The sequence below is a fragment of the Bos grunniens genome, chromosome 21 (genome assembly GCF_055505025.1).
Source record: "Bos grunniens cultivar Pamir isolate PY7600 chromosome 21, Bosgru_T2T1.0, whole genome shotgun sequence".
NCBI lineage: Eukaryota > Metazoa > Chordata > Mammalia > Artiodactyla > Bovidae > Bos > Bos grunniens.
Genome location: NC_141185.1, coordinates 52,842,296 through 52,855,886, shown reverse-complemented (window position 1 = coordinate 52,855,886; position 13,591 = coordinate 52,842,296). Strand labels below are relative to the sequence as shown.

Here is a 13,591-nt window from a genome sequence, read left to right as displayed (position 1 = left end):
TTAAATCCTGAATGATGATTTTTCTCTGCATTTGGTCAGGCTTCATTTGCTGAACTGAATATAAAATTGCTATATTACATTCGGTCAGATAGCCACACATACATCTTCAGGCCCTAATGGATATTAGCCCCTCTTCCTGTTTGTATTGGTTTTCTCCCTATTCTGTCTCTCTCTTAAGCATTCAGTCAAGCAAAACTTGAAGGGGAATAATAAAAAATATCGAAGAAAGAACGTTAGTAACTAGAATTGCTCAGAACTTGGGTGTTAACAGGGGCCAAGCAGATAACATAAATGCACAGGGCTAGGAAAGTGTGAAAGTGTGTATTTAGCTGCTTACGTTGCTTCTCTTGTTTTGTTAGACTCCTTTAAAATGCTGTACTGGGACTTCCTTGGTGTCCAGGGGCTAAGCCTCCACACTCCCAGTTCAGGGGGCCCGGGTTCAATCCCTCGTGGTGGTACTAGATCCCACATGCCAAAACTAAAAGACCCTGAATGCCACATCTAAGATCTGGTGCAGCCAAGTGAATAAATACATAGTTAAATAAATATCAAGAACAACAAAAATGCTGTACAGGGACATGCAAAATCTGACCTTACCCACAGCAGTTATTTTCCCTCTGAACATCCAAAATGTTTCTCATTTTACTGTAAGTTGTACTTTTCTAGTAGGCGATCAGATCCTTGAAGGTTGACATCTTCTTCGAACTCCTTTGATGATGCTCTGAATGCCTAACCCTGCCCTCTAAAATTATACACTGCACCACACTCTGCTGCAGATGTCGAGATGGAGGTGGTCTTTTGGAGGTGACAGGCACATAAGTCATGGTTGAGTGTTGGCATGGTGCTTCTTTCTTCCCAGCATAGTATCACGTACATGTAGTGAGAGCTAAATAAATTTCCATTTGTGTGTGTGTGTGAGTGGCGTCAATGCTAATTGTTTACTGGTGATGAATGCTGACCCAGCCCAGTTGTCAACCTTCAGAAAAACCTGTAATTCTTCATGAAGTCAAGGACACCTCCTAAAAGATCCCTCCACACAAATCTGCATTCAAATTGAGGGTAATAAGCAACCATCCCTGCATTTCTATTGTTCAGTAAAACCCAGTTAGAAACCTCTTCCCTGCAACAAGCAGCTGGTCCCCACATAAACTGCGGTCTAGGGTTCTGGAAGACGGAGTTAAGAACGGTGATGGTGCCAAGGTCTCATCAGGGTGTAGGGCTCCCTAAGAAGTCATTCTTGTCCCCCAGACTGTCACTTTTTTTTTTACAAATGGAAGGTTTGTGGCAACTCTGTGTTGAATAAGTCAGTTAGCGGCATTTTCCTCCCCATAACATTTACTCACTTTGTGTGTCTGTCTCACATTTTGGTCACTCTCAAAATATTCTACACTTTTTCATTATTGTATTTGTTATGTCTGCAATCAGAGATATTGGATATTACTATAGCAGAAAGATTGTGACTCACTATAGGCTCAGATGATGGTAAGCATTTTTTTTTAGCATAAAGTATTCTTTATTAAGATATGCACATTGGTTTTATTTTTTTAGACATAATTCTATTGAACACTGTTGGGGCTGAGGAAAGACCACCCCAAAATATGACTCAATGGCATATTGATTATCTTGAATAAAATTCACTTTAGAAATGGCTAGTGGAGGGGAGAATATATTGAAAAAAGTACTCGGGTACTTCCCTGGTAATCCAGCGGTGAAGATTCCATGCTTCTACTGCAGGGGGCTCAGGTTCAACACCTAGTCTGGAAACTAAACCCTCACATGCTTCATGGCACAGAAACAAAAAACAAAAAACAACTCATATTCCCATCTTTCTCCATAAAACAGAAAATAAACCTACCATATGAACCATGTGAGGGTATTGTCCCTATAGCAGGAGGACAGAAAGCATCCTTATTGCCAGAGATGGGGAATTTATACCCCAACGCACAAATCCCTTTATTTTCTTCAGTTCAGTTCAGTCGCTCAGTCGTGTCCGACTCTTTGTGACCCCATGAACCGCAGCACGCCAGGCCTCCCTGTCCATCACCAACTCCCAGAGTTTACCCAAACTCATGTCCATAGAGTCGGTGATGCCATCCAGCCATCTCATCCTCTGTCGTCCCCTTCTCCTCCTGCCCCCAATCCCTCCCAACATCAGAGTTTTTCCAATGAGTCAACTCTTTGCATGAGGTGGCCAAAGGACTGGAGTTTCAGTTTCAGCATCAATCCTTCCAAAGAACACCCAGGACTGATCTCCTTTAGAATGGACTGAATGGATCTCCTTGCAGTCCAAGGGACTCTCAAATGTCTTCTCCAACACCACAGTTTTTCTTAAGTCTTCACAAATAATTGTTTCTTTGTCTAAAAACAATATATACAAATAGCTTGCTCTGGTACTTTCAAGGGTTCCATTTTTTTTTCTCCTATTAATCTATCTCATATCTGTTTAATCATTAGACCCGCCAGAAGAATTCCAGAAGGTTAAGGAGGAAATTCCTCCTAACCCAAAACATTTGATAGACTAGAGTACACACTAATATTCACTTTATTCTGGTGGTCTAGAACTGGACTTGACATACCTCTAGGGTGTCTCTGTATACCAGGAATATGATTCTTCTCCCTCAGCTCACCCAAAACTTTACTTATCTAGGTGGTTTAAAGCTCTAGCTTCTCTTGAATGCCTGCCCTCAGTACCTTGCCTCATTGTGTTTTATCCACATCAAATTGACGAGGTTAAAATGGAAGAAAATAAAGAAGAAAGTGAAATCTGATCATAGATGAGTGGCATTTATATATGCGTACACACATACACTTTTTAAAGCTGAAGTATTCGTTTATTCCCAGTGTTGTGTTTGTTTCAGGTGTGCAGCATTGTGAATCGTTTTATGTACATACGTGCACACTGAAGAAGGAAATGGCAACCCACTCCAGTCTTCTTGCCTGGAGAATCCCAGGGACAGCGGAGCCTGGTGGGCTGCCGTCTATGGGGTCGCACAGAGTTGGACACGACTGAAGCGACTTAGCAGCAGCACACTGGAGAAGGAAATGGCAACCCATTCCAGTCTTCTTGCCTGGAGAATCCCGGGGTCAGAGGAGCCTGGAGGGCTGTATAGTCCATGGGGTCACATGGAGTCGGACACGACTGAAGCAACTTAGCACACATCCATATGTATCATTCTTTTCAAATTCTTTTCCCTTATAGATTATTATGAGATACTGAGTATAGTTTATGCTGTACTTACCTATACAATAGGTCCTTGTTGGTTATCTATTTTATATATAGTAGTGCGTATATGTTAACTCAAACACCTAATTCATTCCTTTCTCCTTTCTCCCCCCATGTTAACCATGAGTTTGTATCTTGTGTCTGTGAGTCTATTTCACTTCTGTAAATAAGTTCATTTGTATCATTTGTTTAAAATCTCACGTATAAGTGATATCACATAGTTTTTGTCTTTCTCTTTCTGCCTCATTTCATTTAGCCTGACAGTTTCTAGATCTATTTGTGTCACTGTAAATGGCATTATTTCATTCTTTTTAAAGGCTGAGTAATATTCCATTAGATGTGTGTGTGTGTGTGTGTGTGTGTGTGTGTGTGTGTATAGACAGAGAGAGAGAGAGAGAGAGCAAGAGAGAGAGAGAGAGCGAGAGCAATAGTTGCTTCCACAGCAATACAATAGCCTTGGCTATTGTAAATAGTGCTTCCATGAACTCTGGGGTGCAGGTGTCTTTTTGAATTAGAGTTTTCTCCAGATGTATGCCTAGGAATGGGATTCATGGATCATGTGGTGACTCTCTTTTTAGCTTTTTAAGGACATACATATATTTGTATGTTTCATATGTGTGTGTGTGTGTGTGTATCTCATCTGTATAAATGGCTACGCTCATGTATACGATAGTGCATGTGGTAAAAGTACCCGAAATTCACATTTATGGAGCATCTACTCTGTGTACCTGCGTGGTACATGTGCACATTTTATTTCATTCAGTATTCATAGAAACAATTGAGTGATAGATAATATGTTCCCATTTTAAGGAAAAAGGCCTTGATTTCAGATAGGTTATATAAATTGAATAGCCACTGGGATATGAAGTGGCAGTGTTGAGATTCAGAGCCTACAGAACTGACTCCAAAAATATTATTTCGCACTATTCAAAGCAGAGGCCTTGTTGGGGCCTATTCTGGAGCAGTACGACTCAAACTGTCTGGTTCCTGAACTATCGATTCATCTGTTACTACAAAGATATAAGTAGCTTGTACCAGAATATAAATAAACACAATCACATGCTCCTTCCTTGGAAGAAAAATTAGCTTAACTAAACGTGTGCTTCGTCACATGATTGATTTATATTCAGGCTCAGGTGTTCCATTTCTTTAAGTGTTCACAAACATTTCACAGGCAAACACTAATCTGAGGATCATGTTTTGAGAAGCACTGGCTTCAGCCCTGCTATGGTGCTCTCACCCTCCCAAGGCGTGCCCCACCCAGAGTGTCTGGTGAAGGCCTGTTCTGGTGGGTCCCTCTCCTGGCAGAAGTCATATGGGAAAGTTGGGGTATTCAGCTTCATGTTAATGGTGTTCCACCTTTTGAAAATAGTTTTTGTTTATGTCCCATCCCTCTCATCAGACAAGGAGACACCTCCTGGGTGCACTTGGATGGACTGGAGTGAAACCTGGAGGCATGGGTAAAGATTAGGGTTGATATTCCACTGGGTGCACCAGTATGACTATGTCCATTGTTAGTGCATTAAAATACTTTCACTTCTGCACGTTAATAGCCGCTGCTAATGCCCTCCAGGGGAACCCCCATCCACCCCTTCACTATACTGTTCTCCCTCACTCTTCTTCCATATTCCTCCAGGACCACATCAAGGTTCAGAAGCTACAGGATCTGGCCAAGCAGAACCCTGCTCCATTGCTATGACCAGCACTTGTTCTAATTTGTTGTCATTGCTGTTCAGTCGCTAAGTTGTGTCCAACTCTTTGGGACCTCATGGACTGCAGCCTGCCAGGCTTCCCTTTCCTTCACTGTCTCCCAGAATTTGCTTAAATTCATGTCCATTGAGTTGGTGATGCTATCTCACCATCTCATCCTCTGTTGCCCTCTTCTGCTCCTGCCCTCAATCTTTCCCAGCATCAGGGTCTTTTCCATTGAGTCAGCTCTTCGCATCAGGTGGCCAAAGTATTGGAACTTCAGCTTCAGCATCCATCCTTCCAATGAATATTCAGGGTTTTTAGGATGGACTGGTTGGATCTCCTTGCAGTCCAAGGGACTCTCAAGAGTCTTCTCCAACACCGCAGTTCAAAAGCATCAATTCTTTGGTGCTCAGCCTTCTTTATAGTCCAACTCTCACTGGAAAAACCATAGCAGTTCTAATTGGTCATTGTCTTTTTCAGATGAATTTCTCAAAATGTTATATAAAACTCATAGGCAGTGGCAGGGTACCTTCTCCCTCCCCCTCACCCCCCCCCCCGAATCTGTGACACTAGAAGGAAAGTTCAAAACTAGGTCTAAGAGTGGCCCTAGGGACCCAGAACTAGAGAGATTGCTCTGGCTAGCCATCTTAAGGTAGGCTATGAAGGCTTCAGGAACCAAGGGCAGAGCTAAGGGATCCAAGTGCCAGAGAAGACGAGTGACAGGGACAGTGGGTGGGGATAGAGAAGGGAGGTGACAGGCCAGTTGTTTAAGATTGGGCTGTGCCTGTGCCCGCTGCCATTCTGGTTCAGTCTTTTCATTTCTTGGGGTGATGAGGAAGTTGGGAAGGTGCAATTTATGGCGGCACATAACCTGTAAGAAAAGATGAACTCCAAATCTCCAAAGGCTATTATTAAACAGGTTTGTGATGTTTAAAGCCATATGTATTGACAGAGACATTTGATTAGTGTCAGGGGAACATTTATTGTAACCCGGTTTCTACCAGCACTTAGCTGTATAACCTTGTATAAGGCATTGTCAGTTTATGCATCTATAAAACGGAAAGTTAAGCTTGGTAACGTTCCTGCCTCTGCTCAAATTGTAGGCTGTCTAAAATACAGTATCTGATTCATATTTACTCTCAGGTGTATGGTCCAGAAAGACATAAAAAGGCAATCACAGAGGACTTAGCTGTCTGCTGTGTCATTCATGGCTTAAGCACAAATTCACCAATAAAAGACCCAGGGAAGGTCCAGCCTAGAAATAAAGGACACATTTGAAATACAGCCCACACCTTCAGCCCTGCTGTTTCTGTGAATATAGGGCCTTTTTGCAGTTACTAAGGAAACAATTGTCAGTAATGGATTAGGAAGCCTGGCTGAAAGGATGGATACAGAGGGGCTTTATACACAGGAACCCATCAGATGGAGTCTGGCAGAGACACCAACATGCTTCACGATTGATTTGGCCCTCAGTGTGAAAGCATTAGAGTCCATTTGATGGAGTCGATAAACAAGGAACCCAAGGAACCTATCCACCAACTCTCTCACTTTCTCCTCTTCCACCTATTAGATTTCATGGATCCGCATGGCTGGATTGGCTTGGTTTTAACTTCTCTGCTGGGTGTATGTCAGGACAAAGGTTGTATGCACTTAATTCAGCTCAAAGCCTCTCCAAACTCATTTAAAACTCTCAAAGTCACTGTCTCTCGACTCATGCTGGTAGTTCCCAAAGATTCTGAGAATGTTTCTGGGGACAATACCAAGGGAGTAGATTTCTTGTTGCTATATCTTTACTAGACCTTAAGATGTTTAACCCCAAAATGAAAACAAGCACAGGCTCAGTGACCCAAAGGAGTTAAAGAGAATCTAGAGGATACTGGTGGCTCAGATAGTAAGTAATCTGCCTGTAGTGCAGGAGATCTGGGCTTGATCCCTGGGTCAGGAATATGTCCTGGAGAAGGGAAGGCCTACCCACTGCAGTGTTCTTGCCTGGAGAATTCCATGGACAGAGGAGCCTAGCTGGCTACAGTCCACGGGGATCACAAAATCAGACATGACTAAGCAACTAACACTTTCACCTTCAGAGGATACTAGGTAATATATGTGAAGGAAGAAACAGGTACTCAAGATAAGTCAGTATGCCTAGCCAGCTTTATTCTTTGCCTTTTGTCCTTTTGAAATATTTAAATTCAAATATTTAATTTAATTTTAATTTAACTAATGATTTATTAGAATGAATTTTAAATTTAATTTTACTTATACATTTTAAATCACATATTATATAAAATAACATATTCATTCAGATATAGTACTCTCTTCAAGCTTACATGCATTGCTTAAGGAAATATGAGTGAAAAAGCAATCACTTATTTTTCATGACTAAAAATAAGGAAAATCAAACAAAGAAAAATAAATAAAGTGGGTACTGTCATCATTATGAATTTCTAACTACTTTGAACATTTTAGGACATATAAATCATTTACAATTTTTTAAATAAAATTAGCAATTAGGATTGCAAGATACACTGCACTGTAGCCAACTTTAGCTTTTAATATTCTATTGGATGAAATAATGGCTTTTGCAGCCATATAGATGGATCTGGAGATGATCATACTAAGTGAAGTAAGTCAGACCAAGCCAAACATCATACTGTCATTATGGGTGGATCTAAATAATGATACAAATGAATTTATTTAAAAAAAGAAATCAGTTCAGAGACTTAGAAAACAAACTTGTGATTATGAAATGGGAAAAACAGGGGAAGGGGAATAAATTAGCAGTTTGGGATTAACATACACACACTATTATTTGTAAAATAATCAACAAGTACCTACTATACAACACAGGGAACACTACCAAATACTCTGTAATAACCAAATGGGGGAAGACTTTGGAAAAGAATAGATATAGTATATGCATAACTAAATCACTTTGCTGGACATCTGAAAGTAATACAACATTGTAAATCACCTATCAGTTCAGTTCAGTTCAGTCACTCAGTTGTGTATGACTCTTTGCAACCCCACGGACTGTAGCACACCAGGCCTCCCTGTCCATCACCAGCTCCCAGAATTTACTCAAACTCATGTCCATTGAATTGGTGATGCCACCCAACAATCTCATTCTCTGTTGTCCCTTTCTCCTCACACCTTCAATCTTTCCCGGCATCTTTTTAAATGAGTCAGCTCTTCGCATCAGGTGGCCAAAGTACTGGAGTTTCAGCTTCAGCATCAGTGCTTCCAATGAATATTCATGACTGATCTCCTTTAGGATGGACTGGTTGGATATCCTTGCAGTCCAAGAGGCTCTCAAGAATCTTCTCCAACACCACAGTTCAAAAGCATCACTTCTTTGGCACTCAGCTTTCTTTGTAGTCCAACTCTTACATCCGTACATGACTACTGGAAAAACCATAGTCTTGACTAGATGGACCTTCATTGGCAAAGTAGTGTCTCTGCTTTTTAATATGCTGTCTAGGTTGGTCATAACTTTTCTTCCAAGGAGCAAGCATATTTTAATTTCATGGCTGCAGTCACCAGCTGCAGTGATTTGGTGCTAAGTCACTTCAGTCGTGTCCGACTCTGTGTGACCCCATAGATGGCAGCCCACCAGGCTCCCCCATCCCTGGGATTCTCCAGGCAAGAACACTGGAGTGGGTTGCCATTTCCTTCTCCAATGCATGAAAGTGATAAGTGAAAGTGAAGTTGCTCAGTCATGTCTGACTCTTAGCGACCCCATGGACTGCAGCCCACCAGGCTCCTCTGCCCGTGGGATTTTCCAGGCAAGAGTTCTGGAGTGCGCTGCCATTGCCTTCTTTGCAGTGATTTTGGAGCCCCCCAAAATAAAGTCTGTCACTGTTTCCATTGTTACCCCATCTATTTGTCATGAAGCGATGGGACCAGATGCCATAATCTTGTTTTCTGAATGTTGAGTTTTAAGCCAGTTTTTTCACTCTTCTCTTTCACTTTTATCAAGAAGCTATTTAATTCTTCACTTTCTGCCATAAGGGTGGTGTTGTCTATGTATCTGAGGTTATTGATATTTCTCCCAGCAATCTTGATTCCAGGTTGTGCTTCATCCAGACCAGTGTTTCTCATGATATACTCTGCACATAAGTTAAATAAGCAGGGTGACAATATACAGTGTTGACATACTCATTTCCCGATTTGGAAGCAGTCTGTTGTTCCAATCAGCTATAGTCGAAAATAAAATAAAAAATTTTAAAAGAAGGAAATTTAAACATTCCAGAGATGCTTAAACTAAATTGTGAAATTATCCCCGTGAAGTTGCCTATTCAAAACACATAATGTTAATATTCCATGATATGAATATACACAAGTTTATTTGACTAGTGATATACTAATGCTTATTTAGGAATTTCTTATTGTTTGTCTTATGACTATTTTCTTAATATTGCTTTCTGGAATTTGAATTAACTCCAAGAGCTTAAGCATTCTTAAGGATGCATTTTCAAATTGTCCTTTGGAAATACTGCAACTACATGCACTTCCACTGGTAACCAGCAATAACATTGCCAATTTACAGATCTGTACCAGCAAATCAGTACAATTTTGGGATCAAGGCTAAACCTGAATTGAAAACCAAATCATGCTATGTTATAGTATGGTATAATATAGTAATTTGCATTTTGTATCAAGAGAGCTAATTTTCCCCTTTATTAAAATCATGTTTCTTTTGTAATATTTTTGGCAATTTACATATTTTTATATTTTATTTGTTCAATCACTAATATTTTCCTTTATGGTTTCTTCTTTGCAGATATATATTAAAAGACCTTCTCCTGGTCTGGAGATGAGAAACATAAAATCTGTATTTTTTTCCTGTATTGTTGTTTGATTTTTAAATATCTAACCTTTTAATCAAAATAAAAATTTTTATATTTGTGGGAGAAGTTTTGCCTGAAATATTAATCAGTTGTCTTTGTTTTAGCTCCATATAGTACATTTTCTTGTGACTTGAAAAGCTTCTTATCTTGTGCAAATTTTCACATATTCCAAGGTTTGGGGACTTTCTGTATTCTTCCCTTGATCTACGGCCATATTCTGCATTAATATCATAACAGTACATTATTGTAAATATGTAAAATCTTTTGCCTATCTGTAAAGGAAAACGCTCATTATTATTTTCACTGTTTATTCCAAAATGATTCTTGGGTATTTTTGCCATGTATTCTTCTAAAGTAGAATTAGTTTGCCAAGTCTGAAAATCCCCACTGCTGTTTTGGTTTTCTATGCTTTTATAGACTAATGTGAGAATTGATATTGCGTGCTGTTGGGCCCTGCTTTCCCAGAATTCAGTATGCTCCTTCATTTCTTTACATTTTTTCATTTTATCTGTTGGTAAATTCCGGAGATTTATCATATAATCCTTAGGGTATTTATTATTAATTCCATTCCTAGATATTTTATAGTTGTGTTGCTATTGTGATGGAATTTTTATTATACTTAATAATTTATTTTGCTGGTTCATAGAAAGAAAATTGATTTTTGTATATTTAATTTGTTACCTGTCTACTTACTCATTTCTTGCCTCCTATCTAATAGATTTTCTGTTTCAGTTGATTCCTTTAGTTTGCTTTAGTACCTAATCAGTCTTCAAATAATGATAACGTGCTTCCTTCCTTTTTAATATGTATGATTCCATTTTTTCTTATCTTACTGAATTGTTTGGAACTTGTTGAATATTGGTAAATAATGGTAGTGAGAGTATGCAATAGTTTTAAGAAGGACTGTGTATGCCAAGTATAATTTTGACTATTGGTTTCATGTAAGAAAGACTTCCCTGGTGGCTCAGACAGTAAAGCGTCTGTCTACAATGCAGAAGACCTGGGTTCGAGCCCTGGGTTGGGAAGATCCCCTGGAGAAGGAAATGGCAATCCACTCCAGTACTATTGCCTAGAAAATCCCATGGACAGAGGAGCCTGTTAGGCTACAGTCTGTGGGGTTGCAAAGACTGGGGTACATGACTGAGCAACTACACTTTCATGTAAGAATTTGCTGTTATTGTTGATAATAATAAATACTTGTATAATGAGAAATGGGCCATGTATTAAATCAAGTTTTTTTAATATATTTTAACTCCTTGAATTATCTTAGGAGTTCCATGAGGTAGATAGTGATATTATTATTATTATCATTAATGATTATTATTATTATTCCCATTCTACAGATTAGAAAATTGAGGCACCGAGAGTGATTTTCTTAATGGCCATACAGTTAGCATAGGGCAGCTCTAGGATTGGGGCACTAGCAATGTGAGCCCCAGGGCCTGTGTTGATACCCACCATGCTGCCCTCTCATCTTTGTAAGTGCTGTTAGCTCATAAGCTGAGATTTGTATCCAAAATGGATGCACATATCCAGAAGGTCCTGTTTATTTTTCCTCTATTCTCCTCTGCTTTTTGATCTCTATCCATTAACATCTATGTTAGTAGATTTTCAAATAACACCAGCCACATGTCATTCTCAGAAAAATACCTTCTAGATTAGGCTATAAAATTATTTGTCTTACTGCATTATTTACATGCTATAAGGATCAGTTTCTTGGATTTAGGGTTATGCTAATATTTTCCAACTTTTTATTGAGTTATAATTGGCATATAACATTATATTACTTTCAGCTGAACAACATAGTGATCTGATATATGTATAGACTGAGAAATCATCATCACCTTTCATTAATATTCATCACCACACACACATACAATTTTTTTGTGTGTGTATATGGAGAGAACTTTTATGATTTAGTTTATTAGCAACTTTCAAATACATGATACGGTATTAACTATAATCACTACATTGTACAAAACATCCCTATAACATTTATTTTACAATTCAGTTCAGTTCAGTTCAGTGGCTCATTTGCGTCTGAATCTTTGTGAAGCCATAGACTGCAGCACACCAGGCTTCCCTGTCCATCATCAATTCTGGGAGCTTGCTCAAACTCGTCCATTGAGTTGGTGATGCCAACTAATCATCTCATCCTCTGTCATCCCCTTCTCATCCTGCCTTCAATCCTTCCCAGCATCAGGGTCTTTTAAAATGAGTCAGTTGTTCACATTAGGTGGCCAAAGTTTTGGAGTTTCAGCTTCAGCATCAGTGCTTCCAGTGAATTTTCATGACTGATTTCCTTGAGGACTGACTGGTTTGATCTCCTTGCAGTCCAAGGGATTTTCAGGAGTCTTCTCCAACACTACAGTTCAAAAGCATCTATTCTTCAGCACTCAGCTTTCTTTATATTCCTACTCTCACATCCATACATGACTATTGGGAAAACCATAGCTTTGACTAAATGGACCTTTGTTGGCAAAGTAATGTCTCTGCTTTTTAATATGCTGTCTAGGTTGGTCATAGCTTTTCTTCCAAGGAGCAAGCATCTTTTAATTTCATGGCTGCAGTCACCATTTGCAGTGATTTTGGAGCCCAAGAAAATAAAGTCTGTCACTGTTTCCACTGTTTCTCCATCTATTTGCCATGAAGTGATGGGACCGGATGCCATGATCTTCGTTTTCTGAATGTTGAGCTTTAAGCCAACTTTTTCACTCTCCTCTTTCACTTTCATCAAGAGGCTCTTTAGTTCCTCTTCACTTTCTGCTATAAGGGTGGTGTCATCTGCATATCTGAGGTTAATGATATTTCTCCCGGCAATCTTGATTCCAGCTTGTGCTTCCTCCAGCCCAGCATTTCTCATGTTGTACTCTGCATATAAGTTAAATAAGCAGGGTGACAGTATACAGCCTTAATGTACTCCTTTCCCAATTTTGGACCAGTCCATTGTTCCATGTCCAGTTCTAACTGTTGCTTCTTGACCTGCATAGAGATTTCTCAGGAGGCAGATAAGGTGGTCTGATATTCTCATCTCTTGAAGAATTTTTCACAATTTGTCTTGATCCACACAGTCAAAGGCTTTGGTGTAATCAATAAAGCATAAGTAGAATTTTTTTCTGGAATTCTGTGTCTTTTTTGATGATCCAGCGAATGTTGGCAATTTGATCTCTTGTTCCTCTGCCTTTCCTAAATTCAGCTAGAACATGTGAAAGTTCTCAGTTCACGTACTGTTGAAGCTTGACTTTGAGAATTTTGAGCATTGCTTTGCTAGCGTGTGAGATGAGTTCAATTGAGCAGTAGTATGAACATTCTTTGGCGTTGACTTTCTTTGGGATTGGAATGAAAACTGATCATTTCCAGTCCTGTGGCCACTGCTAAGTTTTCCAAAGTGGCTGGCATATTGGGTGCAGCGCTTTCACAGCATCATCTTTTAGGACTTTAAATAGCATAGCTGGAATTCCATCACCTCCACTAGCTTTGTTTGCAGTGATGCTTCCTAAGCCCCACTTGACTTCACACTCCAGGATGTCTGACTCTAGGTGAGTGATCACACCATCATGGTTATCTGGGTCATTAAGATCTGTTTTGTATAGTTCTTCTGTGTATTCTTGCCACCTCTTAATATCTTCTGCTTCTATTAGTTCCATACCATTTCAGACCTTCGTTTCGTCCATCTTCACATGAAATGTTCCCATGGTATCTCTAATTTTCTTGAAGAGATCTCTAGTCTTTCCCATTCTATTATTTTCCTCTATTTCTTTGCATTGATAACTGAGGGAAGCTTTCTTATCTCTCCTTGTTCTTCTTTGAAACTCTGCATTCAAATGGG

General features: G+C 39.5%; 1 protein-coding gene across 1 annotated transcript in view; it reads left to right on the top strand.

The window, feature by feature from the left end:
• The window catches only part of AGBL1 (AGBL carboxypeptidase 1), a 916,524-nt gene that overhangs the window by 636,519 nt on the left and 266,414 nt on the right, over positions 1-13,591 (top strand). The window lies entirely within an intron of this gene.